At 50.2% G+C, this 26,619-nt stretch overlaps 2 long non-coding RNA genes across 4 annotated transcripts; both read right to left on the bottom strand.

The window, feature by feature from the left end:
- Nucleotides 1-2,459: 2,459 nt before the first annotated feature.
- Nucleotides 2,460-6,240, bottom strand: LOC129051461 (uncharacterized). Of its 3 annotated transcripts, none has more exons than XR_008515746.1 (4): nucleotides 6,183-6,240; nucleotides 4,689-5,287; nucleotides 3,841-3,887; nucleotides 2,460-3,121 (listed from the first exon to the last, which is right to left on the bottom strand). It is a non-coding gene; the product is annotated as an uncharacterized LOC129051461 (long non-coding RNA). The 3 variants fall into 3 exon arrangements; XR_008515745.1 differs by having other exon boundaries at nucleotides 2,460-3,887; nucleotides 4,689-4,893; nucleotides 5,100-5,287; XR_008515744.1 differs by having other exon boundaries at nucleotides 2,460-3,887.
- Nucleotides 6,241-16,634: 10,394 nt separating this feature from the next.
- LOC100936856 (uncharacterized) lies at nucleotides 16,635-26,243 on the bottom strand. The gene is made up of 3 exons (XR_002912069.1): nucleotides 26,084-26,243; nucleotides 18,526-18,758; nucleotides 16,635-16,993 (listed from the first exon to the last, which is right to left on the bottom strand). It is a non-coding gene; the product is annotated as an uncharacterized LOC100936856 (long non-coding RNA).
- Nucleotides 26,244-26,619: the final 376 nt, after the last annotated feature.

Below are 26,619 nucleotides of genomic sequence, written 5' to 3'. Positions count from 1 at the left end.
GGTATGAGCCACCAAGCCCAGCTTAGCCTCTATTTCTAAATTGGGATCTGTGTGGGTCTCAGAAGCCTGACTCCGTCCCTGGGTCCAGGGATACAGCACAAGACCCAGGCTAAGCCAGTCAGTGAATTTCCCATCCCTTTGCCACAGGGAATGGGGTTCAAAGGTAGGCACATCAACCAACCCACACTAATTAGTGTGAAGCTAGGAACCTTTGCCTGAAACGTTGGAAAAGAGAAGCTCTCTGTTACTAGACATGACCCAAAATAGCAGGGAGCCCCATGGAGCTGCCAGCAGCCACCTGAGACTTGCCATAGGCAGATTTTAGAGATGAGCGCACACACGCACGCACACACAGACACACACACACTAGCTGCCTTGGTTCTCATGCATCAGAAGGCCCTGGTTCCAGAACACACAGGCCCCTTTGAGGAAAGTGACCAGAAGGTAGCTCCACTCCATCCTGGTCTTCAAAAGGTAGGCAGCACCAAAATCTGCTTTTTCCACCTGAGAACAGCAGAAAACATCCAAACAGGCCAAAGCACAGAGGCTGCCTATTGTAACCAACTTCTTAAGAAGCCAGAGGCTCCACTCCCAGCATGGAGATGCCAAGGGCTGCCCCTCTCCAAAGCAAATCCCAGCTCCTCGATGGTTCCAAGGGTAGAGAACTGAGTTCTCTTTATTCGTTGATAGGTTTCTGTGTTCTCTGGCCACATCCCATCCAAGAGGAAGGAGGAGCATGGAAATGCTTTCCTAGTGCCTCTCTCCAGGACTTCTAAGCTGTTCATCTGGCAGAGCTCACAAAAGTCATGCTCATGGGCTTGCTGGGCACTGAGGAGCTCACAGGGTTTGCAGAACCCATCAAAGCTAAAGAACAGCAGAACCTCCAGGGCACCTTTTCAAAAACTGAGGTGCTCTTCAGGGGGGGAAAAAAGGACCCTGGGACCCACAGAAAATCAGGTTTGCACTCATCGATGTTACAAATTCTAGTGGCAGCAAAGGTGGGAGACCTTGAGTGCAATGGCGCAATCTTGGCTCCCTCCAACCTCCGCCTCCCAGGTTTAAGCGATTCTCCTGCCTCAGTCTCCCGACTATTTGGGATTACAGGCACGCGCCACCACGCCTGGCTAATTTTTGTATTTTTAGTAGAGACAGGGTTTCACCATGTTGGCCAGGCTGTTCTCGAACTCCCGACCTCAGGTAATCTGCCTTCCTTGGCCTCCCAAAGTGCTGGGATTACAGGCATAAGCCACCATGCCCTGCCTTAGAATTTTTTAAAAATCTGATACTATTAAGTATTGGCCAAGATATGGAATTCTCATTCATTGCTGCTGGGAATGCAAGATGGTACAGCCATTTCTTACAAAGTTAAGCATACATGTACTACACATCCCAAGAGTCCATAGTGGGCCCATATGTTCCCATGAAAGCCGGTATGTCAACAGTCACAGCAGCCTTATTCATTTTAAAAACCAGAAGCAGGTTGGGCACAGTGGTTCACGCCTGTAATCCTAGCACTTTGGGAGGCCAAGGCAAAAGAAACTTAATCCCAGGAATTCGAGCCCAGCCTGGGCAACAGAGTGAGACCCCGGCTCTACCCAAAATGTTAAAATTAGCCAAGCATGGTGGCACATGCCTGTAGTCCCAGCTACTTGGGAGGCTGAGGCAGGAGGATCACTTGAGCCCAGGAGTTTGAGGCTGCAGTGAGCTATGATCGCACCACCGCAATGCAGCCTGGGCAACAGAGCAAGATCCTGTCTCAAAAAAACAAAAAAAAAAGAAACGGAAACATTCTAAACATCATTCACTTGGTAAACAGATAGACTGTGTAATCCATACAATGGGATGCTACTCAGTAATAAAAACAAACAAACTACTGTTATACACACCAGCATGAATGAGTCTCAAATGCGTTATGCTAAGGAAAAAAACCCAGACTCAAAGGGCTACCTACCATATGATTCCATTTCTATGACATTCTGGAAAAGGCGAAACTAGAGGGAAAGATCACAGATGATTAGTTTCCAGGGACTATGGAGAGAGGGAGTTTTGACTACAAAGGAACATGTTTTGGGAGGAGCAAATGAACTGTTCACATCTTGATTAAAGTGCTGGTTGAACGACTGCCTGCATTTATCAAAACGCACAGAACTGTGTGCCAAAATGCATAAATTTTATTGTATGCAAATTATACCTCGATCACCCTGACTGACAAAAAAATGTATGGAAGTCGGTTCAGATTGAACTCATTAAAATATAGACTTGTCAGGGCAGGTGCAGCGGCTCACGCCTGTAATCCCAGCACTTTGGGAGGCCAACGTGGGAGGATTGCTTGAGTCCAGGAGTTCCAGACCAGCCTGGGAAACATAGTGAGACCCCATCTCTTTTAAAAATGTTTAAAAGAAAAAATATATACATTTGTCATAGCAGTATAACTTATTTATTATCAACAAACAGGACATGTGGATCAAGTGTGTTAATGTCAAGTAAAATAATTAACATTAAGTCATACGCAAGTTATTTTTTAAATGATTTATTCCGTAGATGTAGTGTTTAGACTTTCTATGCAGCCCCATTGCCCTTTCCCCTCCTAATGTAAAAAAATGTTGCTGAGCCGGATGCAGTGGCTCATGCCTGTAATCCCAGCACTTTGGGAGGCCGAGGCGGGTGGATCACCTGAGGTCAGGAGTTTGAGACCAGCCTGGCCAACATAGGGAAACCCCATCTCTACTAAAAATACAAAAATTAGCCAGGCGTGGTGGCGGTCTTCTGTAATCTCAGCTACTTGGGAGGCTGAGGCAGGAGAATCACTTGAACCCGGGAGGCTAAGGTTGCAGTGAGCCGAGATCACGCCATTGCACTCCAGCCTGGGCAATAAGAGTGAAACTCCATCTCAAAAGAAAAAAAAAAATGTTGCTGGCAGGTTGAAGCTCTGCATTTGGAGGCTGGGGTCCCTGTTCTTTCCTGCCTAGAGGTTTGGGGCCATCACTGAGACGGCAGGAACTGAGGTTGGAAGGAGATGCCATCTCCACATGCCCACAGCCTCTGGTCATTCATGAGGGCTGATAAATGCTCATGGTGGGGTGGGCGGGAATCGTGATTGACAACAGCTACGGTGGAAAGGCTGGGGGGGAAGAAAAAAGGAGTCAAGCCAAGGGAAAAAGGGGGAGAAACAGAGAAACAGTAAGCGGAGTGGTGTGCTGAGTGGAGGACAGTGTTGAGGCCACCTAAGTGGTGCCAGGTGCCACTTAGTGGCAGCCATCATGGGCCGTCTACTCTGTCTGGATTATGTGAACAGACAGGCAAAGGGCTCAGCCCTCCCCTCTGGGGCTCTTCCAGACTCATGAGAAAATAACCTAGCCATCCCTGCACTGCAAATTAAAAGGGGTCGCCAGCCCTTTGACATCTATACAGCTTGACCGAAGATAAATAAATTCTCCAGTTCGTTTAAGGAAAGGCCTGCAAAGCCCAGAGCCCTTGGAAGAGTGCTTCTTCCTTCCACTTAGAGAAATGGACTCTCCCTCTGTGCCCCTTGGTGCCTGGCCCGGGGGACAGGCTGAGGGCAATGCCCAGACTACTCCTGTCCATGTGCGGGACCCATACCCTCCTCGCCACTGTGCTGTCTGTGCTCCAAATATTAAGAGGATGCCCCATCACCTGGGAGGACATGCCTCTGCCCTCCAGCTCCGCGTGGCACCATTCTGCACAGAGCTCACGGCTCCTCAGTACAACAGACGCTTGCAGGGAAACCCCAGTCCCCGCACTGTACAGGAGGCCTCTGTGCACAGGTGAAGGACCAGGAGCCAGCAGAGGCCCTACCTTGGGAACTTGGAACAGACATACCTGGAGGTTGGTCTTTCCCTGGGTGCCCAGTCTATGAATTGATGGGCCTAGAAGGCAGAGGAAGGAGACACCTAGAGTCCAGCATCCAGTTGAACTCAAGGGTCCTGTGGCCCTAGGGAACCCCACATTTTTACAATCAACATTTTTTCTGCTTAATTAATTAAGCAACCTCAGACAGGCTCTGCTACGGAGGAACTCCTTCCGTTTCACTGGTAAGGACTCTGAGGCCCAGAAAGAGGAAGTCTTGGTCTAAAGTCACAGGGTCATTAAGGGAAGAGCCAAGGCTCAAACCCAGAGAGGTCTGAGTCTGAAACCCACGTTCCCAAAACAGCACTCCTGCCAGGCCAGGTTCCAGAGAAGGCTTCCCGTCTGTGAGCTGGGCTAACTCTTTCCAGAAGCCTTGCCTGGGGGTCTCGGCCCAGGCTGTCCATCAGAGTCAACTGCAGAGCTTTGGAAATTCAGATGCCCAGGCCCCATCCCTATGGAACTGCCCTCCCAGGGAGCAGGCGTAGCTCCCACACCTGATTCTTAGCCAAAGGGGGAGCCTCAGGCAGTCCAGCCCCAACAGGTCACCAGTGAGCAAGCTTAAGATCCAGCCCCCCTACCCACCCACTGTATGTTTTTGCAAAGGGTTACTCCACAGGTGCAACACCCCTGCAGGGCCCTCCCCTTTCCCCAGCACCAGCCAACTAGACACACCTGCTCGGCCCAGCCAAACTCCTCCACCTTGAAATTGGCTGACTGGCCTCCATCTCTTCAAGGACCCTAGAACCCAAAGCCCGGTGAGGAAAGGGACCAGGAGAGAGACCAGGCCGGCCAGGAGAGGAGGAGCTGGGCATTGCACATACCTGGGAGAGAAGAGGCTAATTCCAGGGTGGGCCGTCCGCTCAGGAAGGGAGACGCTGAGGCCGGAGGATGTCCATGCCGCATGCGCCAGAGCTGGTGGGCGGGGCCTGCCTTAGACCGCCCACCTGGGGAGGGGGTGGGGCACACGGTCAGGCTCACAGGTGTTGCTGGCAGCCGGGCAGCAGGTGCAGAGGCTGCAGGTGGATACTGCCAGGTAAGGCAGGGTCAGGAAGATCCGACTGCTTCCATCTGAACTCACACCCTGCCCCCCAATATCTGTCAGAGGTCCTTAGCCTTGCAGTCAGAGGCCTGGCGGTCACCAGGCCATCAGTTTCTTCTCTGGTGGCCAGCACAGGGCTAACATTCCTGCCCTGGAACAGGCATCACATAGGAAATAACCTCCAGGCACTCACCTGGGGCCGTGTCTTCTTTGAGCCAAGATGAGGTCAACAAGTCACCAGTAAGCAAGCTTAAGATCCAGCTTGGCCGGGTGCAGTGGCTCACGCCTGTTAATCCTAGCACTTTGGGAGGCCAAGGCGGGCAGATCACGAGGTCAGGAGATCCAGACCATCCCGGCTAAGACGGTGAAACCCCGTCTCTACTAAAAAAATACAAAAAAATTAGCCGGTCGTGGTGGCGGGCACCTGTAGTCCCAGCTACTCGGGAGACCCCATCTCTACCACACATTTTAAAATTAGCCGAGCATGGTGGCGCATGCCTATAGTCCCAGCTACTTGGGAGGCTGAGGCAAGAGGATCACTTGAGCTCAGGAGTTTGAGGCTGCCGTGAGCTATGATCGCACCACTGCAATGCAGCCTGGGCAACAGAGCAAGATCCTGTCCCAAAAAACAAAACGAGGCTGGGCATGGTAGCTCACGCCTGTAATCCCAGCACTTTGGGAGGCCGAGGAGGGTGGATCACGAGGTCAGGAGATCGAGACCATCCTGGCTAACACGGTGAAACCCCATCTCTACTAAAAAAAATACAAAAAAATTAGCCGGGCGTGGCGGCCGGCGCCTGTAGTCCCAGCTACTGGGGAGGCTGAGGCAGGAGAGTGGCATGAACCCGGGAGGCGGAGCTTGCAGTGAGCCCAGATTGCACCACTGCACTCCAGCCTGGGCGACAGACCAAGACTCCATCTCAAAAAAAAAAAAAAAAAAAAAGATCCAGCTCCCCCACCCGCTGTAGGATTTTGCAAAGGGTCACCGCACTGGCCCAACACCCCTACAAGGCCCTCCCCTGCCCCTAGCACCAGGAAACCACCCATGCTGGGGTGGCACAAACACTCCTGTACCTCAAAACTTGCTATAGGAAAACTTACAGAAGCAAAAATGGAAGCCTTGAGACAAGGAAAGAAATAAGAGGAACCATCTAGAAAGCCGGCAGGTTTCTTGGTGCCTTCATCAGCACAGCCACCCTGCCACTCATACCCAGAGAGCCCCTCCCCTCCAGCCGGCTCCACCGGCATTCTCAGCCGGAGCTGAAAGAGCTCCTACCTTTCTCATAGCAGAGACTCACTCTGCACACAAGGAGGGAAGCCCTCCAGAATCGTCCTCCCCCTCCCGCTGGGGAAGCCCCCACTCTCCAGCTGCCACCCCCCACCCCCAAGAACGCAGCTCGTTCCAGTCTCCAGGCCTTTGTTCTGCCCCGCTGTGGCCTCTGCTCAGCCCCTCCCAGTGCTGTTTCCAGCCCCACCCCACTGCACTGCACAAGCCCAAGGGAAACTCCCCCATCCTCATTAAATCCCAGCTCTCCCTGGAGGATTCCTGCGTTTAAGGCCCAGCCTCCTTCCTCCAGTGAAAGCTCCCAGTCACCCCTGGTGGGTGCATGCGCTGTTTGAAGTTGAACTCCTCAGCTTTGTCATTAAGTTTTCATGCCCTAGGCTGCACGCAGTGGTTCACGCCTGTAATCCCAGCACTTTGGGAGGCCGAGGCAGGAGGATCACTTGAGGTCAGGAGTTTGAGACCAGCCTGGTCAACATGGTGAAACCCCATCTCTACTAAAAATACAAAAATTAGCCGGGCACGGTGGTGGGCACTGTAGTCCCAGCTACTCGGGGAGGCTGAGGTGGGAGGATCGCTTGAACCTGGGGGCGGAGGTTGCAGTGAGCCTAGATGGTGCCCCTGCATTCCAGCCTGGAATGCAGGCTCTGGGTGACAGAGCGAGACTCTGTCTCAAAATAAATAAATAAGTTTTTGTGCCCTAGAAATTGTTAATATTTCTCTTCTATTTGTGTCTGTCTTGACTTCCCAAGTGAAATGCAAACTCTTCGGGGGCAGGATCCATGTCTTACACAGTTCGGTTTGGTCCACAGTGTGCAGTGCATTGACTGATGGTCAGTCAGTCGTTCTGAATTGCCTGTTTGGATTCCTGGTCAGTTTTTCTCACAACAATGCCAACATGTAAACAGGTGTGTGGATTCCTTTTCTACTGCTGCCGTAACAAATGGCCACAGATCCAGTGGCTTAAACTAAAACACATTTATTATCTTACAAATTCTTTTGGCCAGAAATCTGGCTTGGGGCTCACTGCACTCAAGTCAAGGCATCAGCAGAGCTGTGCTCCTTCTGGAGGGTCTAGGGGAGAATTCACTTCCTTGCTGTTTCCAGCTTCTAGAGGTCACTCACATTCCCTGGTTCACGGCCCCTTCCTCTGTCTTCAAAGCCAGCAACATTGCTTCTTTCTGACTCTTCTTTTGTGGTCACATCCCTAACCACAGACAGGAATTGTCTACTTTTAAGGATTCATGAGTAGGTTAGGTAGCAGGATAATCCAAAACCATCTCCTATCTCAAGATCCTTAACTTCGTCACATCTGCAAAGTCCCTCTTGCCATGTCAGGGGACACAGTCACAGGTTCTAGGCACTGGAATATGGACACCTTTGTGGAACCCTTACTCTGCCCACCACAGTGTTCTATGAACACACAAAAATGGGGTAGGTGGGCTCAGTGATCGTACAAATGTGAGAGTCACTCCATTAAGCAAATTTTAAACACAATTTCACATGGCAGGACTGCTCAGAGCCTGCATTATGCTAATAAGCATGGTGAATTTTCAAGACAGGCTTATAGTGAGCAGCCTTTTGCAAAAGTTTGGCTGCACACATGTGGCCCCAGAACCCCTTTTTGTTTAGATAACTATTGGCACCTCCATAAGAGAGCTTTGCAGGCCACCGGGTTAGGAAATATGGTGCTGGAGCTTCCCACCCGTTCTGTCTTCCCTATTCCCTCCCCATCCCAGCCTTCCCAGGCCCCATAAGATCTCCCCCAAGGCCATATCATGTCTGAGCTCTGGAACTCCTTGGACGGAACCATGGCTTGGGTGAAAATAGTCACTTGAACCTTTCATTCTAACTGCCAATCAAATTTCATTTGGAAGTTGTGAAAATGCCCTGTGTTGAAGGCTCTGGCTGACCCAGATATGATGGGCTCCCCATGACAAGCCAAGATCCCAGTGCCTCTCTGCGTTAGTGACTTTGACACAGGGACTGCTGGTCCCCGGGGATTAAGTTAAGCTGCTGTTAAGTCCCTGACCTTCCAGATAACATCATCCAAACCAAACTCACAGGACATCTGTGGTTCTCCTCTCAACACAAATGTGTCTCAGACCTGCCGAGATAGCCCTCAGAACAACTTCCTCATCTGCTTCCAGCCACCCTTCCTCTAAGGATCGGTGGGGGCCAGAGTTTGGGGACACCTTTATGCACACACACATGTGAAACACTAAAGCCAGGGCAGCTGCCTCTCTGAATCACCAGCCTTTTGTGCTAAACCAACCATCTCCAATCTGGAGGATAATAAAGGCTGTGTTTTGTAACCTCTCCATGGCCAGATTCTTGCCTCTATGGGGCACTAGAAGAGATCTTCTAGAGTGTTCCAGAAGCCATACATCTGCCTATATATGATGTCAGGATCAACTGGGACTGTGTCTACTGCAACTGACATCCCATCCTTTCGAGCTCTTGATTGGCTCAGGCAGTTGTCCATAACCAGCTCCAGGGGGCCAATAGAGTGATGTTCTGTGGCCCACGTGGGGCGGCTCTGGCTGATGGCTATTCAAGCAAGTGCCCAGGACTGTGCACAGGCATGGCGTCCACACACCTAGAGACACATCGGAGTTGCAGCATTTCCTGCTGGAAGGCAAGTGCATTGCCCCTGACCTTGTTCTTCTTTGCCAAGGAAGGGAGTGTGTGACTTGAATCCTGCAAGGTAATGATCGTTGCAAGGCTGTGGGATGCTTGGGGGTGTTGTTGCAGACCCCAGTCATTGGCCAGGGGTCTGGTTCACTGATTGACGAAGCCTCCCTCCTTGAAGGGGCACTGGGCAAGACGCGTCCTATTTGTCAGGAGTTTGCATTCACAAAGAAGGACTAAAGCAGCTTCTCTAGGGCAAGCTCCTTCCGGGGCTGAGGCCAGCCGAGACCATGTGGGGAAGACCCCAGACTGTCTGCATGGTGAAGAGAGACGTCTGCTCCGATTTGCACAGGGAGTTTTAGCATCGGGAACAAAAGCAGCGTTTCTATTCCCCAGTCTTCACAGCAGCAGCTTACCATTCCTGGCACATCTTCGTCCTCTGCTTCCTGCATTTTAAAACCTGGGCGAGGCAGTTAACAGAAACTCCACTGACCGGGGGTCAGGGCCACGCTCCACCCTGACTCTGTTCCAACAAGCCCTATGAACTTGGGCAAATCTGTACATCTTCCTGCGCCTCGTTTCCTCTTCTATAAAGTGAGCGGGATCGGGCTACAGATTTCCGCGGTCTCTCCCGGCTCCGAGGTCTGTGCTTTCATTGCTAATACCACCCTACCTATTCTCCCCGAGTCCAAATCCGGAAGAGAATAATATGCTGCTTATAAAAGTGCTGGTGTTTGCCAAAGGGACTCTCTCGTTCCCTGGCATCCTTTCATGGCGCTATTTTCTACCTGGGTCTCAAAGCGCCTGGGGAAAGAATTGTTTAATCTCATTGTATGGCATCGTGATTATTAGCTGCACTTTGGCCGTTGAAGAAATTCAAGCCATAAATAATAATGATGATTATAAAAATAATAATAGGCACAATCCCCTCCCCACGTCAAAGCGCTGGCTTTTTTTTTTTTTTTTTAAAGCCACTCTGTGCCAGAGGCCTTCAGAAAAAGAGTTAATTAATATCCCTTGCTGTGGACTAATTCTCATTTCAACATGTGGCTGTCATTTCCCTGTCATCATGGCTGATTTACAACAGGGTTTAATTAAATTCTCTGTACATTATTCAGCATTCTCCAAAGACAACACCAGAGAGGCCCGGGGTATTTAAAATGTCACCTGCTGAGACATATCACCTCTTCCTAAATAAATATGACAGTGATCAAACTTTGGCTAATTACAGTGACTTAGTTATTTGTTTGTATGTTTTAATATTTAATTGCTTTCATGTTCATCCAATTACTGAGCCACAGCAAATAGAAATTAACTTTTTATCAGCGTGACTCAGCCCAGCTCATAAGCACTCCAAAGCCTCAATACAATAGAAACGGCCCAAGCTGAGGATCACAGCCATGTTCTCAGCTCAGTGGACGGAGCCATTAAATTAAGGGAGAGCCCTCGCCGCTCTATCCTCGTTCCCAGCATGCATGGGGCTGCGGGCCCAGCTTCCAGGAGCATCTAACTCAAAGCCAAGCAGCTGATCGAAGGAACACAGGCAGGGCTTCTAATTCCACACTGACACCCGATGGCCACTCTGTGCAACTGCCCCGGGTCCTTCAGATACTTATGGGAGATGAAAAGGAGAACTCCTGGGTACACAGAAGCGAGAGTTTTTGAGTTCCCACATCAGTAACCTAAGTTCTCCTCATCAGGGAGGCTCTTTCTTGATGGTCCTCCAGCTTTGAGGGCCATCTGCTCCTTGTGAGACGTCCTGGCTCCTTCTGCCAAGCTTCCTGGGACAAAGGGGACACCTGAGAGCTGGTTGAGTGCCTGCTGTTTTTAGAAACGGGAGGCAGGATAGGAACACAGCCCATCACCACCCGTCTTCTGATCAAATGCATTAGCCAGTCCTCAAAATCGTCCACCAAGCCCTTGAAAGCCAATTCCTCTGATGTTATCTTAAAAGCTCCCCCTGGCTCTCTTTCCCACCCATCGTTCCAATACATCATTGACATTTTGACATCCACTCTTCTCCCAAGGCTAGCCTGGGCATGAAAGAATTTCTGCAGAATTTTAGAAATAAAAAAAGAGGAAGAAGTAAGCCTTTCTGGGAAGCTTCAGCAATTCCAAATGGGATAAGCAAGTTCTACCTCCGGCCTAATCCCACAGCCTCATGGGATGTTGGCTTAAAATGTTCAACTTTCCAAAAATAAAAAATAATCTTTCCACGCATTTACATCTTATCTCTCCTGCTCAGCTGTAAGCTCCTTAAGTGGGGGTGGGGAGGCTCAGAAACCAGAAGAGAGGCAGCTGGGGTAAGAGCTGGAGAAAATGCTGGCTGACCAGCTCTCTGCAGAAGGGGCCATGCCTGGCCTTTGTTGTTGTTGTTGTTGTTGTTGTTTTTAATAAGTACTTAAAACAAGTTAATAATATTTATATAAAGTAATATTTCTTCTATGATTCGCTTTCCATTTATTTTAGAAAAAAGTATATAAGTGTACCCAAAATTCCAAATCAATTTAAAGTAAGAACTCTCAGTTTTTGTCTAATACATCTCATTTTATTTTATTTTATTTTGAGACAGAGTCTTGCTCTGTCGCCCAGGCTGGAGTGCAGTGGCTCAATCTCGGCTCACTGCAACCTCCCCTTCCCGGGTTCAAGCGATTCTCCTTCTCAGCCTCCCAAGTAGTTGGGACTACAGGCACGAGCCACCATGCCCGGCTAATTTTTGTATTTTTAGTAGAGACAGGGTTTCACCATGTTGGCCAGGCTGGTCTCAAACTCCTGATCTCAAGTGATTCACCCGCCTCAGCCTCCCCAAGTGCTGGAATTACAGGCGTGAACCACCACACCCGACCTAATAAATACTTTAATGTCCAAAAAAAATTAAAAATGGTTGGAAGAGTGTTTCTTGATAAATATAAACATTTCTTCCACGTAGTTGCCTGGTCTTGTAAGGAGTGTGGCTCACTCGGGGCAGCCGGGCGTCCTACAAGGAAATGCATTCATTCATTGAGCAAACAACCTCTACCGTGCACTAGGTATGGATTTAGTGATAATAAAAACAACCACCACAGGAAGAGACAAGGTCCCTGTCCTTGTGGCGCTGGAGCTGGAAGGAAACTCACAGATAATTCCGAGAGGGTGAGCTGAGGAGTGGGGAAGAGACGCAGAGACCGCAGGGGTGACCTGCCTGGTCTGAGGAGCCTGTAAAATCTTGCCTGGGGAGGCCACATGTGAGCTGACAGCTGAAAACAGACAAAGAGCCTTTTTCAATTAACAAAGAAGAAGAGGCCTGGCGGAAGATTTTTCCTGGGGGCCCAGAGTTTATGCAAATTAACCCAGCTCAGAACGAGGAATTCTAATTGGCCCCAGCAGGTGGCTCCTCGGCAGGGTCGTCCTGCAGTTGGGCACCTGTGTGAACATCTCCATCAGGGTCCCCGAGGCCAGCACTGGCTGTCAGACCCAGTCTCCTCAGACCCGGAGATTTTTACCTGAAATTCACATTGAGTCTTCACTCCCCGTTCCCCTCGAACTAACTGCCCCTGACAGGCAAGTCCTTAGAGAAAGCAACAAAGCTTCCAGTCCTGTGGCTTGGCTGAGAACGACTGAGAAACCAGGACGGGAAGAGGCCGAAAAGGACACAGTGGACTGAGCTGGGCTGGGCGTCGGGGAAGGCTGGACCTCAGGGTCGTCAGGTCCCGGCAACGCGGGGCTGGCTCCGACGGTCCCTCTGGAAGGCGGAAGCACTGCTGCACTAGTGAATTCATCCAGTGCACCCTCACAGAGCCCACCAGAGCAAGGCGGTGGCAGGACTGGGGTCAGGGCTTCCCTTAGGTGTCACACGTTGTCACTGCCAGGATGAGGCATGGAAGCTCTGGCTGTGCCCACTTAAGCCCATCTGGAGGAGCAGGAAGTGCCACACCTAGAAGGTGGCAGGTGTGTTGAGGGTGTGAATAAAGGTCAGCAGAGTGCCACAGGGAAAGTCAGCCGCTGGCGGTGGGGACAGGGGTCCGGGTGGAAGGAGCCATTGGACATGGCTCATGGCAAAGCCAGCCTGGTGCTTCCGAGAAACTAGAGCGCAAAATACACAACAGGAAGGGGCAAGAGAGGAGCTGCCCTGGCCCTGCAGGTAAGGATGAGCCTTTAAGCCAGATTAAGGAGTCAGGCTGTATCCTGAGGGCAAAGGAGAGCCACCGCAGGCTTTCCATGGAGGAGTGAGGAAACTGAGCACAAAGTAGATGCTCTTTAAACACCTTTGAGGCTGGGTGTGGGGGCTCGTAATCCCAACACTTTGAGAGGCCAAGGCAGGAGGATCATTTGAGGCAGGAGTTCAAGACCAGCATGGGCAACATAGTCAGACCCCCGTCTCTACAAAAATATTTTTTTAAATTAGCCGGGCATGCTGGCATGCACCTGTGGTCCCAGCTACTCTGGAGGCTGAGGCGGGAGAATTGCTTGAGCCCAGGAGGTTGAGGCTGCAGTGAGTCAAGACTGTACCATGGCACTCCAGCTTGGTGGACAGGGCAAGACCCTGTCTTGCTACCTAGGACGGGCCCACCAAGATTCACCTCCTTAGCAGAAACACAGGTAAGGTTGAAAGGGGCTTATTAAGACTAACAAGACCCTCACCCCTATCACTCAGGAAACTCTAAAAGTTTTAGAAGCTCTTCTACCAGGAACAAAGTCCAAATATATATTGCTTATTATGTCACAGTATCACGTTATAATCCCTAAGTTAGCCACTATTCAAAATGCAAAAGTACAGCTAAAATGCCAATAAACTCATTAAAATGGGATACCAAAAAATATGATTAACCTAAAAGAAGTCAGGAAAAGAGAAACAGGGAAACAAAACAAAACAAAAAAACAGACGGGACAAAAAGAGAACAAATGTCATAATGGCAGATCTAAATACAGTTACATCTATAATCACGCTTAACAGAAATGCACTGAACATCCCACTTAAAAGGCAGAGACAATCTGGCTGAATAACACTGCAAGATCCAGCTATGTGTCATCTCCAAGAAACACATTTTATTTTTTGTTTTGTTTTGTTTTTTGAGACGGAGTCTCTCTGTCGCCCAGGCTGGAGCGCAGTGGCACAATCTCGGCTCACTGCAAGCTCCGCCTCTCCTGCCTCAGCCTCCCAAGCAGCTGGGAATACAGGCACCCACCACCACACCCGGCTAATTTTTTGTATTTTCAGTAGAGACAAGGTTTCACCGTGTTAGTCAGGATGGTCTCAATCTCCTGACCTCATGATCTGCCCACCTTGGCCTCCCAAAGTGCTGGGATTACAGGCATGAGCCACCGTGCCTGGCCGAGATATATTTTAAATATAAAGACACAGACAGACTAAAAATAAAAGGATTTAAAAAGGTATAACAGGCAAACAATGAGTGCAAAAAACAGGTATGGCTATGTTAATATAATAGGCTCAAGACAAAGAGTATTGCCAAAGAGATAGAGGGAGACTGCATAATGACGAAAGGATATGTTTATTGGGAAATCATAACAATCTTAAATGTATATGCACCTAATAACAGTTTCAAAATAAATAAAGCAAAACCTGTCAGAATTAAAAGGAGAAATAGACAAATCCAAAAATTATAGTTGGAGATTTTAATACCTTTCTTTCAGCAACTGACAGAGTCAGTAAACAAAAAAATAAAAAAATCAGTAAGGACACTGAACATTCTAACAACTATTGTGACCTAATTGATATTTAAGGTCCACTACACCCAGTGATTACAGAATACATGTTCTTTACAAAGGCACATGGAGCCCTCACCAAGACAGTCCATATGCTGAGACATAAAATAAGTCTGGACCAATTTTGAAGATCAAAATCTCACAGAGTATGACCTCAGACACAAAGGAATTATATAAAAGGAAGACATCTGTCTTAAGCCAAACCATCTGAAACATGCCCATCCAAATTTAGGGAAACTCATACAGCCAGATAAATAGACACAAATGTAATTTTATTAAGATCTTCCATTAATATTCGTTCAGATTAACGTACACTGCCTCTCCCCAGTTGCTCTGAATCTCCGCAGTTTTGCCAGCCCCACCAGCCAAGTCTGCACTGAACCTAAAGCTCATTATCATTGTGACAACCTCCCATCACCTGCTGCTAGCACGTCTCTTGTGACACTCATTATTCTTTCTCTTGTTTTGTGATGGGGCAAGACAGCATATTCCTGGTCCTTTCCCCCCGACTGTCAGCTCCTCAAGGGCAGCATCAGGACCTGAAACACAGTAGGCACTCAAAGGGCATGCTGTCGGCTGGGCGCAGTGACTCACACCTGTAATCCCAGCAATTTGGAAGGCTGAGGCGGGTGGATCACCTGAGGTCAGGAGTTTGAGACCAGCCTGGCCAACATGGTGAAACCCGTCTCTACTAAAAATGCAAAGATTAGCTGGGCGTGGTGGTGGACGCCTGTAGTCCCAGCTACTCAGGAAGCTGAGGCAGGAGACTCGCTTGAACCCAGTAGGCGGAGGTTGCAGTGAGCCGACATTGTGCCACTGCACTCCAGCCTGGGTGACAGAGAGAGACTTGTTCTCAAAAAAAAAAGGAGAAGAAGGAGGAGGAGGAGGAGGAGCGGAAGAAGAAGAAGAAGAGGAGGAAAAGGAGGAGGAGGAAGAAAGTGATTGTCGTCATCATCACTGCCACTGTCACCATCATCATAGGATGACACCAAAGATCCCATCTCACTTACTGCTCCAGTCACTCAACCAGGGCAATCCCCACCACTCCTGAAGCACACAGCTCCAGTGTTCCTAAGCTTTATTTCACATTCAGTAAGAAGCAACGCATCACCCCACCATAGACCCACACAACTGTCCTTCATCGTGGGAAGTCACTGGCACATGTTTGTGAGCACTTTGTTAGAGCTCAAGGTCAAATGAGGGCTCTAAGAACCTAGAAATTGGAGACTGGCCTCCAGACTCTGTATGACCCAGATTGCAACTTCCACTGACTCAGGGGTGCTTGACTTTTTGGAGGGCAATATAGGATCTGGGATGGGATCTGCTACCCAATGGCTGGGGCTCGAATCCTAGTTCTACCACTTCCTAGCTATGTGACCTTGGGCACTTACTTGAAATAAACCTCAATTTCCCCATCTGTAAAACAGGAATAATACTAGGACCTAACCTCATGGATTACCTCATTCAGTGCTCCTGCAACCCTATGAGGTTAGGTCCTAGAATTATTCCTGTAGTACTAACACTTTTAATCGTTCCCAATACCCTTGTATGGTGGCTATTATTCCTATTTTAAAGTGATGAGTCTGGGCGCAGTGGCTCATGCCTGTAATCCCAGCACTTTGGGAGGCTGAGGCAGGTGGATCACTTGTGGTCAGGAGTTTGAGACCAGCCTGGCCAACATGGTGAAACCCCGTCTCTACTAAAAATACAAAAAAAAATTAGCCAGGCATGGTGGTTCGTGCCTGTAGTCCCAGCTACTCAGGAGGCTGAGGGAGAAGAATTGCTTGAACCCAGAAGGCAGAGGTTGCAGTGAGCTGAGATTGCACCACTGCACTCCAGTCTGGGTGACAGAGCAAGACTCCATCCCAAGAAAAATAATAATAATAATAAAGTGATGGATCAGGGCACACCTTGTGCAGCTATGAGATGGGAGACTAGGATTTGAACACAAACACAACTTTCATACCAACCTCAGATGCTTTAGTCTACACCAGCAGATCTTAATCATGGCTCTGCCATGGACACCTCTGACATCTGCGGAAGCCCTTCTCAAAATAATATTTTTAAATGCCTAAAATGGAATACAGAGAGTTACAAAGGAAACCAATAAAGTTAAAATCCAGTTCTTAAAATATTTTTAATTGAGATATGATAGTATACACACTTCTTTCTTAATGCATTAAACAAAGAATAGTTGCTGGTTTAATTACCACCCAAATTTCTAAGTTATGATAAATGTAAATAATATTTTGAGATATCTGCAGCCACTTTGATGTTGTGGAGAAGTAACTGTGCATACTATTGGGTTGTACTGATTCCATTTATAATGAAAGAAAATACTAAACTTCAGTAAAACTTTCCTGAAAATAAAGATGCAAATTTATCCCATCCAAGCTCCCGGACCCCCTGAATTCTCTCCATAGACCCGTGAATGCCAGGTTATCATGATGTTCTGAAGAATACACAGTTTTCTGAAAGAAACAAACAACAACAGTGAGCAAAATTGACTATTCAAGAATGGAAAACCTCTTTCTTAGCCATCAAAATCAGCAGGCAGTCTCCACCCACCATATGCCATTGACAATTCTGATGACTTCATCGAATCCAGTTCCCGACAAGACCAGGGGGTGGGGCCCAGGGAGGGCTGGGGATAGGAGGGGAAGTATTACGGATGATGCTATTTGATTATACTAATTGCAAATAATGGCCCAAACCAAGAACCCAACCACAAGTCGATTCATTTCGAAAGCTATGTAATAATGTTTAGGATAAGGAATTAATTTTTATAGCCGCTGGAGCAGTTGGACTTCCACCATAATACAGATTTATTACAAATTAAAACTTCCCCTCAGGTGGTTAATGTAAAGATACCACAGACAACAGGAAGGACCCCTGAGTCACACACCCCCTTAGGTATGCAGGAAACCAAGGGTGGGTATTTGAGGAGCCACCACCCTCTGCCTGGACTGCACTCCCCATGCCACATGTGGCTGCGTCAGTCTCATTTCCTTCCCTCCCAGGAGGAGAGCAGTACCCCCATACAAGGACATTGCTTCCTTGTTTTCTACCAAAGAGACTAAGGGCACCTTGAAGGCCCAGCACTCCGAACGCCACTTTTCAGGGCTGTCTGGTTCAGACCCTGGAAGAGGAGCCATCGGGCAGGGAGGGGGATGACGTTAGCACCCACGGCTCCCAGCACAACGGCTTTCAGCCTGGCACTCTCAACCAGTTTTGTGTTCAGAGAATACATTTTGGTTTACTCTTTGCTGATAAAACTCTGTGCCTGGCTAGGTGCGGTGGCTCATGCCTGTAATCCCAGCACTTTGGGAGGCCGAGGTGGGCGGATCACGAGGTCAGGAGATCAAGACCATCCTGGCTAACACGGTGAAACCCCGTCTCTACTAAAAATACAAAAAATTAGCTGGACGTGGTGGTGGACGCTTGTAGTCCCAGCTACTTGGGAGGCTGAGGCAGGAGAATGGCGTGAACCATGGAGGCGGAGCTTGCAGTGAGCCAAGATCCCGCCACTGCACTCCAGCCTGGGTGACAGAGCAAGGCTCCATCTCAAAAAAAAAAAAAACCAAAAAAAAAACCAAAAAAAACAAAACTCTGTGCCTTTGTCCTATGAGAAAAGCATAGAAACTCCAGGGTTCCCAGGCAGGCCAGACCTCCCGACCCCTCCTTCCAAGACTGTCAAGCCAGAAAGGCACTTCGCCTCTCGGGTGGGTCTCAGGCAAGGCTTGGTGTCAGTATCTCCCCCTCCTGCCGTAACGTTCTGGCAATCAGCTGTGACTCTCACCCAAGCTGTGCATCAGAGACAAGAGGAAATTTTAGAAACAGCTTCCCAGGCCTCACCTTGGCAGTCCTACCCGGGAATCACCTTGGCAGAGCCCAGGAACCTGCATGTTAAAGCACCCTCTGGTTCTGATGATCAACCTGTTGGCATCTGCATGACACCCTTCTTTTTGAAAGGATCCGAGAGCGGCCCTTCATACATGCTGACCTGCTCCCTCTCCTAAGTGAGGAGGCAATCACCTGCCAAGCACCAGGCTGGGGGTGCTCAGCTGCAGGGACTCTTGGGCTTCTGAAACCACAGGGTGCCTTTCTTCCAAAAGCTGCAGGTTCTTAGGGGCAGAGCTACCTGACTACTGCCAACAGGGTGGTGGGCTCTTGTCCAGATCCAGACAGGGCAGGAGTGAGTCCATTTTCACACTGCTGATAAAGACATACCCGAGACTGGGAAGAAAAAGAGGTTTGATGGACCTATAGTTCCACATGGCTGGGGAGGCCTCACAGTCATGGTGGAAGGCAAGGAGGAGCAAGTCATGTCTTACATGGATGGCTCAGGCAACGAGAGAGCTTATGCAGGGAAACTCGCCCTTATAAGACCATCAGATCTCATGATACTTATTCACTATCATGAGAACAGCATGGGAAAGACCCACCCCCATGATTCAATTACCTCCCACCGGGTCCCTCCCACAACACATGGGAATTCAAGATGAGATTTGGGTGGGGACACAGCCAAACCATATCACACGTCTATGTCCAATGACGGAGGGCCAGCAAGTGCAGGGTATACACAGAGTGGATGGGTATGTTTCTTGGTACACAACTCTGACTCTTTATATATAGCATTTCCTGGACCCTTTTTGAGGACCTCAGATCATCCCTGGCATTTTGGGCCCATTGTCTGGCTTCATGTCTTTTTTTTTTTTTTTTTTTTTTGAGATGGAGTCTAACTCTTGTTGCCCAGGCTGCAGTCCAGTGGTGCAATCTCCACTCACCACAACCTCCGTCTCCCAGGTTCAAGCGATTCTTCTGCCTCAGCCTCCTGGGTAATCCCAGCACTTTGGGAGGCCAAGGCAGGTGGACCACCTGAGGTCGAGTTTGAGACCAACATGATGAAACCCTCATCTCTACTAAAAATACAAACATTAGCCGGGCATGGTGGCGGGCACCTGTAATCCTAGCTACTCAGGAGGCTGAGGCAGGAGAATTGCTTGAACCTGGGAGGCAAAAGTTTCAGTCAGCCAAGATCGTGCCACTGCACTCCAGCCTGGGCAACAGAGTGAGACTCCATCTCAAAACATAAATATAAATAAATAAATAAATAAATAAATAAATTTAAAAGTCTAATTAAGAAGTAAAACTTCTTTTACTTCTAAAATTTCTTTTCTGCCTGCTTTTGCTAGTAGGAAATTTTTTTCCATTTCCTCCGAGTTCAGGAGAGGAAACCCTGTTCTTCTCACAATTACTCTGCATGAGAAAACCCAGGTAAAAAGAACCTACAGCACCACCCCTGAGCCCCTCCCTTACCCACTCCCCCAGCTGAGCTTGCAAAGGAGGAAAGCATGTTGTGTGTGGCTGCAGCCATTTAAAATGCAGGTGGGGTTGAGTGCAGCAGCTCACACCTGTAATCACAGCACTTTGAGAGGCTGAGGTGGGCGGATCACCTTGAGTTCAAGACCAGCCTGGCCAATATGGTGAAATCCCATCTCCGCTAAAAATACAAAAATTAGCCGGATGTGGTGGTGCACGCCTGTAGTCCCAGCTACTCAGGAGGCTGAGGCCGGAGAATCACTTAAACCCGGGAGGTAGAGGTTGCAGTGAACTGAGATTGAGCCACTGCACCCCAGCCTGGGTGACAGAGCAGGACCCTGTCTCAAAAATCAATCAATCAATCAATAAAATGCAGGAGGGAGTCACTGTTTCAAGGTGTCCTGTGGATATCCTGGCCTACTTGAGAAGGAGAATTGGTCTGGACATTTTTCTGGAGCAAAACTTTTTGACACCTATAGCAATAGTGTCTCCCTAGACATATGACCCTATTGGTAAATGGCTTCATGTCCCAAAGTTTCCAACGTGGAATTTTTTCAGAAGGGCACCAGGCAATGTGTAAGACATAAAAATCACAAGCAAAAAAAATAAAAAATAAAAATCACAAGCATTCGACCTGAGCCACGTTGCTGAACTTCTCTGTGCCCATCTCCTCATCCATAAAATGGGACGGTAAGACCTGTTTGGCTTCTTTCCTTCCCTACGATAAGTGTTGATGGGGGGCGGCTATGCTGGGGATAGTCACACGCTCCCCAAAGCCCCTCTCCAGAGCTCTATCAGCAAGGGTGTGGAGGGAGGACCCCATGATAAACTCTAAGGGCAGAAGATTCCTGACTGCTTTGGCAATTTGAAGGAAGGCAAGGGCAGCCCTGGTTGTTGGCATCATCACAAAACCTTCTGTGAGTAAAGGAAGAGAGGACCCATTCAGGACCCATTAAGTCCTGACTCTGCCATGGAAGAGGCGTCTTCTGGGCAGACACTGATGCTCAGTGGCCTCCAGGGGACTTGGCGGGTCCCCTTGACACACTGGAGGCTCCCTGGTACAGTCCCCTCCCAGACACCCTCATTCCTGTATCTCCAGGACTGGAGAGGCCTACTGGCCGTCCAGGAGGATGTTTCTGTTGTCAGGCAGAGAGAAGTGAATTTTAGACCTTGCCTCCTGCCCACCTCCAGCCCACAGCTCAAGAATATGACAATTTCCAGGACCGTGAGGACCAACTGAGACCACGTGATTTTGCAAGACATGGACGCAGCTGTGAGGTCGAGTTACTATCCCAACTATCGTCACCACCATTGTCTCTGCCGTCACCCTGTGAATGTGCCAAGGTCACTACCAGCACCTGGGTCCCCTCCAAGCTCCTGCAGGGGCAGTTTCTGGTGATGAAGATGATGTGAACTCCACACCATCTCTGCTCTGACAACAGACAGTGTCTGTAAGCTTGCTGGCCACAATGGATCTGTGCTGCCCGACACGGCCATCCTTGGCACTAACACAGTGAGTTACTAAATGGACTCCTTGTTGAGATACCTACCAACCGTGGCAGGTGAAGCTTTCCCATCCCCTGCATGGGGCCAACCATCTGCCCGACAACAGAAACATCCTCCTGGATGGCCAGTAGGCCTCTCCAGTCCTGGAGACACAGGAATGAGGGTGTCTGGGAGGGGACTCTAGCCAGGGAGCCTCCAGTGTGTCAAGGGGACCCGCCAAGTCCCCTGGAGGCCACTGAGCATCAGTGTCCGCCCAGAAGACGTCTCTTCCATGGCAGAGTCAGGACTTAGTGACCACAACTGCCCAGGCCCCCAGGAGCAGTTAGGCTGGGGTGTGGCACACAGGCCTGTACCCTCCCTAGTGACCACAAGGATGGCAGGGGCCACATCCTTTGACCCCACACAGGGAGACCTTATCGGCAAGTGGGTTACAGTTGAAAAAAGCTGCCGTAGGCCAGGGCATCCACGGCTTCCAAATGCTCAAAACTGCTTCCGATGATCTTGGAAAATTGTCCAATTTTTGAACAATGGGGGTGGGGACAGGCAGGAAACAGGGTCTGAAATTTATTTCTCTGTCTTTTATTGGAATAACTTAATCCCTGCTAGTAGTTAAATATGAGAGTGATGTGACATTATCATAAAAGTAAACACACAATTACAGTAGGGGGTAGGCGTAAAACAAAACAACACCTGAGCTGATTATTTACCCAACCAACTGGAAACACATAAGCAAAACCATCCTGTCCTGACAGGTGAGCACATTCATAATTACTTTTAAACATGTACTTAAATGTTGATCTGTTGTGTAAATACCTTTTTAAATGAGTATGTTTTAAGAAAATGTAACTGTTATGGGGGCAGGGGGTATGGGGCAGGAGAATGACTAACAAGACCAACTTGAATTCCAACACTCACATCTGTCGTTCACGTCCCCTCGTATCAGAGCAGGTGTTTTCATAGACCTGGCAGCTATCTTTGGGCATACATTTTGGATTCATTTTGTTCAACAGACTCTGTATTCGTTGTTGAGGGCTGCCACGGCAAGGCACTGCGGTTGGAGTGCCTTCAACAGGAACGCATCACCACGCAGTTCTGGAGGCTGGAAGTCTGAGATCAAGGTGTCTCGGCAGGGTTGGTTTCTTCTGAGGCCTCTCTCCCGACCTTATAGAACAGGGGTCCTCAACCCCTGGGCCAAGGACCAGTACCGGTCTGTGGCCCTTTAGGAACCATTAGATTTGCACAAGAGCATGAACCCTGTTGTGAACTGCACACGTGAGGCATCTAGGTTTCGTGCTTCTTATGAGAATCCAAGGTCTGATGATCTGTCACTGTCTCCCATCACCCCCAGATGGGACCATCTAGTTGCAGGAAAACAAGCTCAGGGCTCCCTCTGATTCTACATTATGGTGAAATGTATAATTATTTCATTATATATTACAGTGTAATAACAATAGAAATAAAGTGCAATGTAACGCACTTTCATCATCTCGAAACCATCCCCCACCCCACCCGGGTCTGTGGAAAAATTGCCTTCCACGAAACCAGTCCCTGGTGCCAAAAAGGTTGGGGACTGCGGTTATAGAAGGTTATAGAAGGCTGTATCTCCAAATACGATCATATCCTGAGATACTGGGGCTTCGGGATTTATTTTATTTTTATTTTATTTATTTATTTTTTTGAGACAGAGTTCCGCTGTTGTCCCCCAAGTTGGAATGCAATGGCGTGATCTCAGCTCACCGCAACCTCTGCTTCCCCGGTTCAAGTGATTCTCCAGCCTCAGCTTCCGGAGTAGCTGGGATTACAGGCGGTCGCCACCACGCCTGGCTGATTTTTGTATTTTTAGTAGAGACGGGGTTTCACCATGTTGGCCAGGCTGGTCTCGAAATTCTGACCTCAGGTGATCGCCCCCAACTCGGCCTCCCAAAGTGCTGAGATTACAGGCGCTCGCCACCACACCCAGCCAGGGGCTTAGGGATTTAATATATGGATTTGAGGAGGACACAATTTAGACCATAACAGATTACTTCCGCAAAAGCCAAAACCCACGTTACACAGGGAAGGAAAGGGTTGCCTGAGAACCCAAGTCAGGCAGGGCCTAAAGCCTTGCAGGAAGGACACCTGGTTCTAGGTACTGGCTTTATCTTTAAGGATAAATACCCTAGAGGTGATTTTAAAGTAATAGATAAACACTTCCAAGGCAAAGAGAACATCCCAGAAAGTTCCAGACATGTAGGACTATCCTGATAAGAGAAGCAAGAAAGTGATTTCCAGGGTCAATGTTGGAGACACTAGGAGCGGGGCAGAAGGCGTTGGGGGAGGAGGCGGCCCCTCTGCAGGGCCTGTCAAGCAGGGGATATGCCCACTTCTCCTGCCTGTGCACCCGGCGGGCAGCCCCTCGGCGGGCTCATTAGCTGCCATCCTTAGCACTGAGGGACCCGTTCCCGGTCAGGCAGCAGAACCGGCTCTTCCCCAGGGAGATGCAGGCAGGAGGCCAGAGCTTACCTGACTGACAGGTGTCAGGTCAAATCACCAGGTCTCCTGAAAATATCAGCCTCGCCTCCTGCCGGGCCACGCCAGCCGGGGACAGAGAGACAGACAGCCCCCCTAATGATGCCAGACAGACCTCCTGACAGCTCTGCCCTCCCGGGCCCCCGGAACAGCCAGCGCGGAGTGCTCTGCTCCAGGAGGGGTGGGGACCCTGGCTTTCCCGCCCTGCCCAGCCCAGCCAAGCGGCAGAGAGAACAGGACGAAGGCTCCCATTTCCCAGGGACTGCAGCGCCTCCAAACCGCCCATCTGCGACGGCCCCGCGAGCGTGCGCAACCCAGCCCCTCCCGGACGTCCTTGCCCCTGCCTGGGCACATTGTGCTCCGCACCCAGGCAGAGAGGGGCACGCGGATCCCAGCCCCTGCGAGCCCCTCTGCCCGCCGCCGCTTCACACCCCGCATTGCCTCAGCTGCCGTTCCAGAAGATGCATCTTCTGGCGCGCAAAGCGGTGCTCGGTCCCCAGCCCGCGCGCAGCAGCCTGGAGGGGCGCCAGAGTCCCCGTCCCACTTCCTGGCGGCCCAGCCCCCGGGCAGCTCCCTCCTCCCCTCTCTCCCTCCATGCCCCCACCCCCTCTTGGGATGCTTCCAGGACCGAAGAGGCAGGAGGGGGATCGCGAGGGGAAGGCGCGGAGCTGGGGAAGGAGGAGCAGCGCCGGGCGCAGCAGCTCAGGGCGGTCCGGGAGGCTGCGCGGCGCTCACGGACCCACGCGCTGGGATGGAGGGCGCAGCCCCGAGCATCGCACGTGGTTTCCAGATTCCTCCCACCCCCACCCCGGCGAGCACGAGAGGGGGTCGGGGGCATCTCCTTCCCAGCCCCAGCTGGACAGAAAGCCTTGCAAAAGGGAAGAAATTAAAAAGCAGGGGGAGGGAAGGTGAGGAGGGGAGGGGTGGGGGGAGGAGGAAAAAGTCCCCTCCAGCCATAATGGGTCCCACAGAGGAACAGAAGGGTGAGCACAGGCAGGGTCCTCGGGTTCCCTCCCCACCTGCCTCCTCCCAGGGTATGTGCAGCGGCCTGGCCCATACGCCTCTGGGGCGACCACGGGACACACCGCATGGCCACTGTCACTGAGTCCCCACCTGCCACACACACATCCGCGACTTCTGGCTCTTTGATCTTCCTTTTACAAAATAGTCGTGCTTTGTTCACGACAGGGCGAGGGCCCCAGGGACGCGTTCTGCATGGAGGATGGCAAGGGGGAGGTTTGGTTGAATCAAGAACCCTTGATCGGCCCCTTGGGTTTCCAGTCCCCAAGAGGGCGCACACAGCCCATGTGTTATGTCCCAGCTCCGAGCAAAACAGCCTGCCAGTGTGGATGCCCCGTACTCAGACGCGGCCCCCTGGACACAGATGGGACTTTCTGTCCAGAAACAACCCAGCCCCCACAACAGCCTGGACATTACACTGAGTTCGTTTCGTTCCAATCAGAGAGCAAAATATATACCGTGAAGGGCCCACCTTTCCTTTTCTCCTTGTTCTATAGGGCGATTAGCATGGAGGAGCCCTCACACTGTAGTGGAGGGGAGAGGGTGGCTTAAAAATAAATGGGCTCTGGGAGGGAAGGAGTAACTTGCAATGCCACTCTTGGCATTCTGCAGCAAGCCCAACCCTCAGCTCCCACCCACACAGAACCCCAGCATCTGCTGGGCCTCTGCCACTGCTGAAAGTACCCCCGGGAAGTGCTCCGAGCCTCTGCCCTGCTGAATGCATCCCCGGGAAGGGCGCCGAGCCTCTGCCTTGCTGAGTGCACTCCTAGGAGGAGCTCCAGAGAGGCCCCCAGCCTGGCTACCCCGGCAGAAAAGCAGGCCGTGGTGTTTCTGAACACAGAGGTGGCTTACCACAGTAAACATGCCAGTGCCCTGAGGTGTGAGGACTGCGGGAAGCGATTCAATATTTTCATGGTAGCTCATTATATTTGCTCCCAGACCAGAAAAGCCGGAGCCTATTACTGCTCTCTTGGTAGGATTTTTTTTTTTTAATCCTTGTATATTACAAGAACATGAATTAAGCTCTGATGAACGCGATATTAATTAATTACATGAAGATCCACGAGGGAGACAGGAGGGGGTGGAGGGAGAGGTTGTGCTATGCAAATGACCGGGAGGAGAGATGCTGCCGGAAATGTGCTTCTCATTGTTTCTGGCTCCAGAACGTGGAGGCGTGCGCAGTGGGCTCAGCCAGGGAGGTTTACCTGCAGGCAGCAGATGTGGCTTCCGCAAGATTTAAAGCCTCTGGCACCATTACAGACGGGAAACGTGGTGATGGTGGGGCGGGGGGGGGGCCTGGGCATTGCAGCAGTGGAGAGGGAGGAGGGGAAGGAGGACTCCGGCTCAGGCCGCCATCTTCTCGAACTGCAAAGAGGGAATTTGAAATCCGTTTCACATGTTCCAAAATGGCTGCTGTCAGCCCGAGCCCAGGAAGGTTGCAAAGGGCCTTGTGCGGCTCAGAGAGCCTCCTGGACTCTTTCTGTCCATAAAACAGAGCCTGAGTGTTGCAAGAGTCCTTGACTACTAAAGGCAGATCATTCTCCTCCAAAATACTTTGCAGAAACCACTTAAAACTCCCTCTCCAGCTCTGAGCCCCAGGGGGAGGGGCTGCTGCCACTGAAAGCTGGCAAAACAAAAATGACAAGGAAAAATGGGAGACTGAACTTGAAAATCAAGAGAAGGGTCCTATAGCCTGAGCCCAGATTCAGTGGCCACTTCCCAGGTGGCTCTTGTATGCTGC

The sequence above is a fragment of the Pongo abelii genome, chromosome 19 (genome assembly GCF_028885655.2).
Source record: "Pongo abelii isolate AG06213 chromosome 19, NHGRI_mPonAbe1-v2.0_pri, whole genome shotgun sequence".
Classification (NCBI taxonomy): Eukaryota; Metazoa; Chordata; class Mammalia; order Primates; family Hominidae; genus Pongo; species Pongo abelii.
Note: the sequence above shows the minus strand (reverse complement) of the source record. Positions and strands in the feature narration are given on the sequence as shown.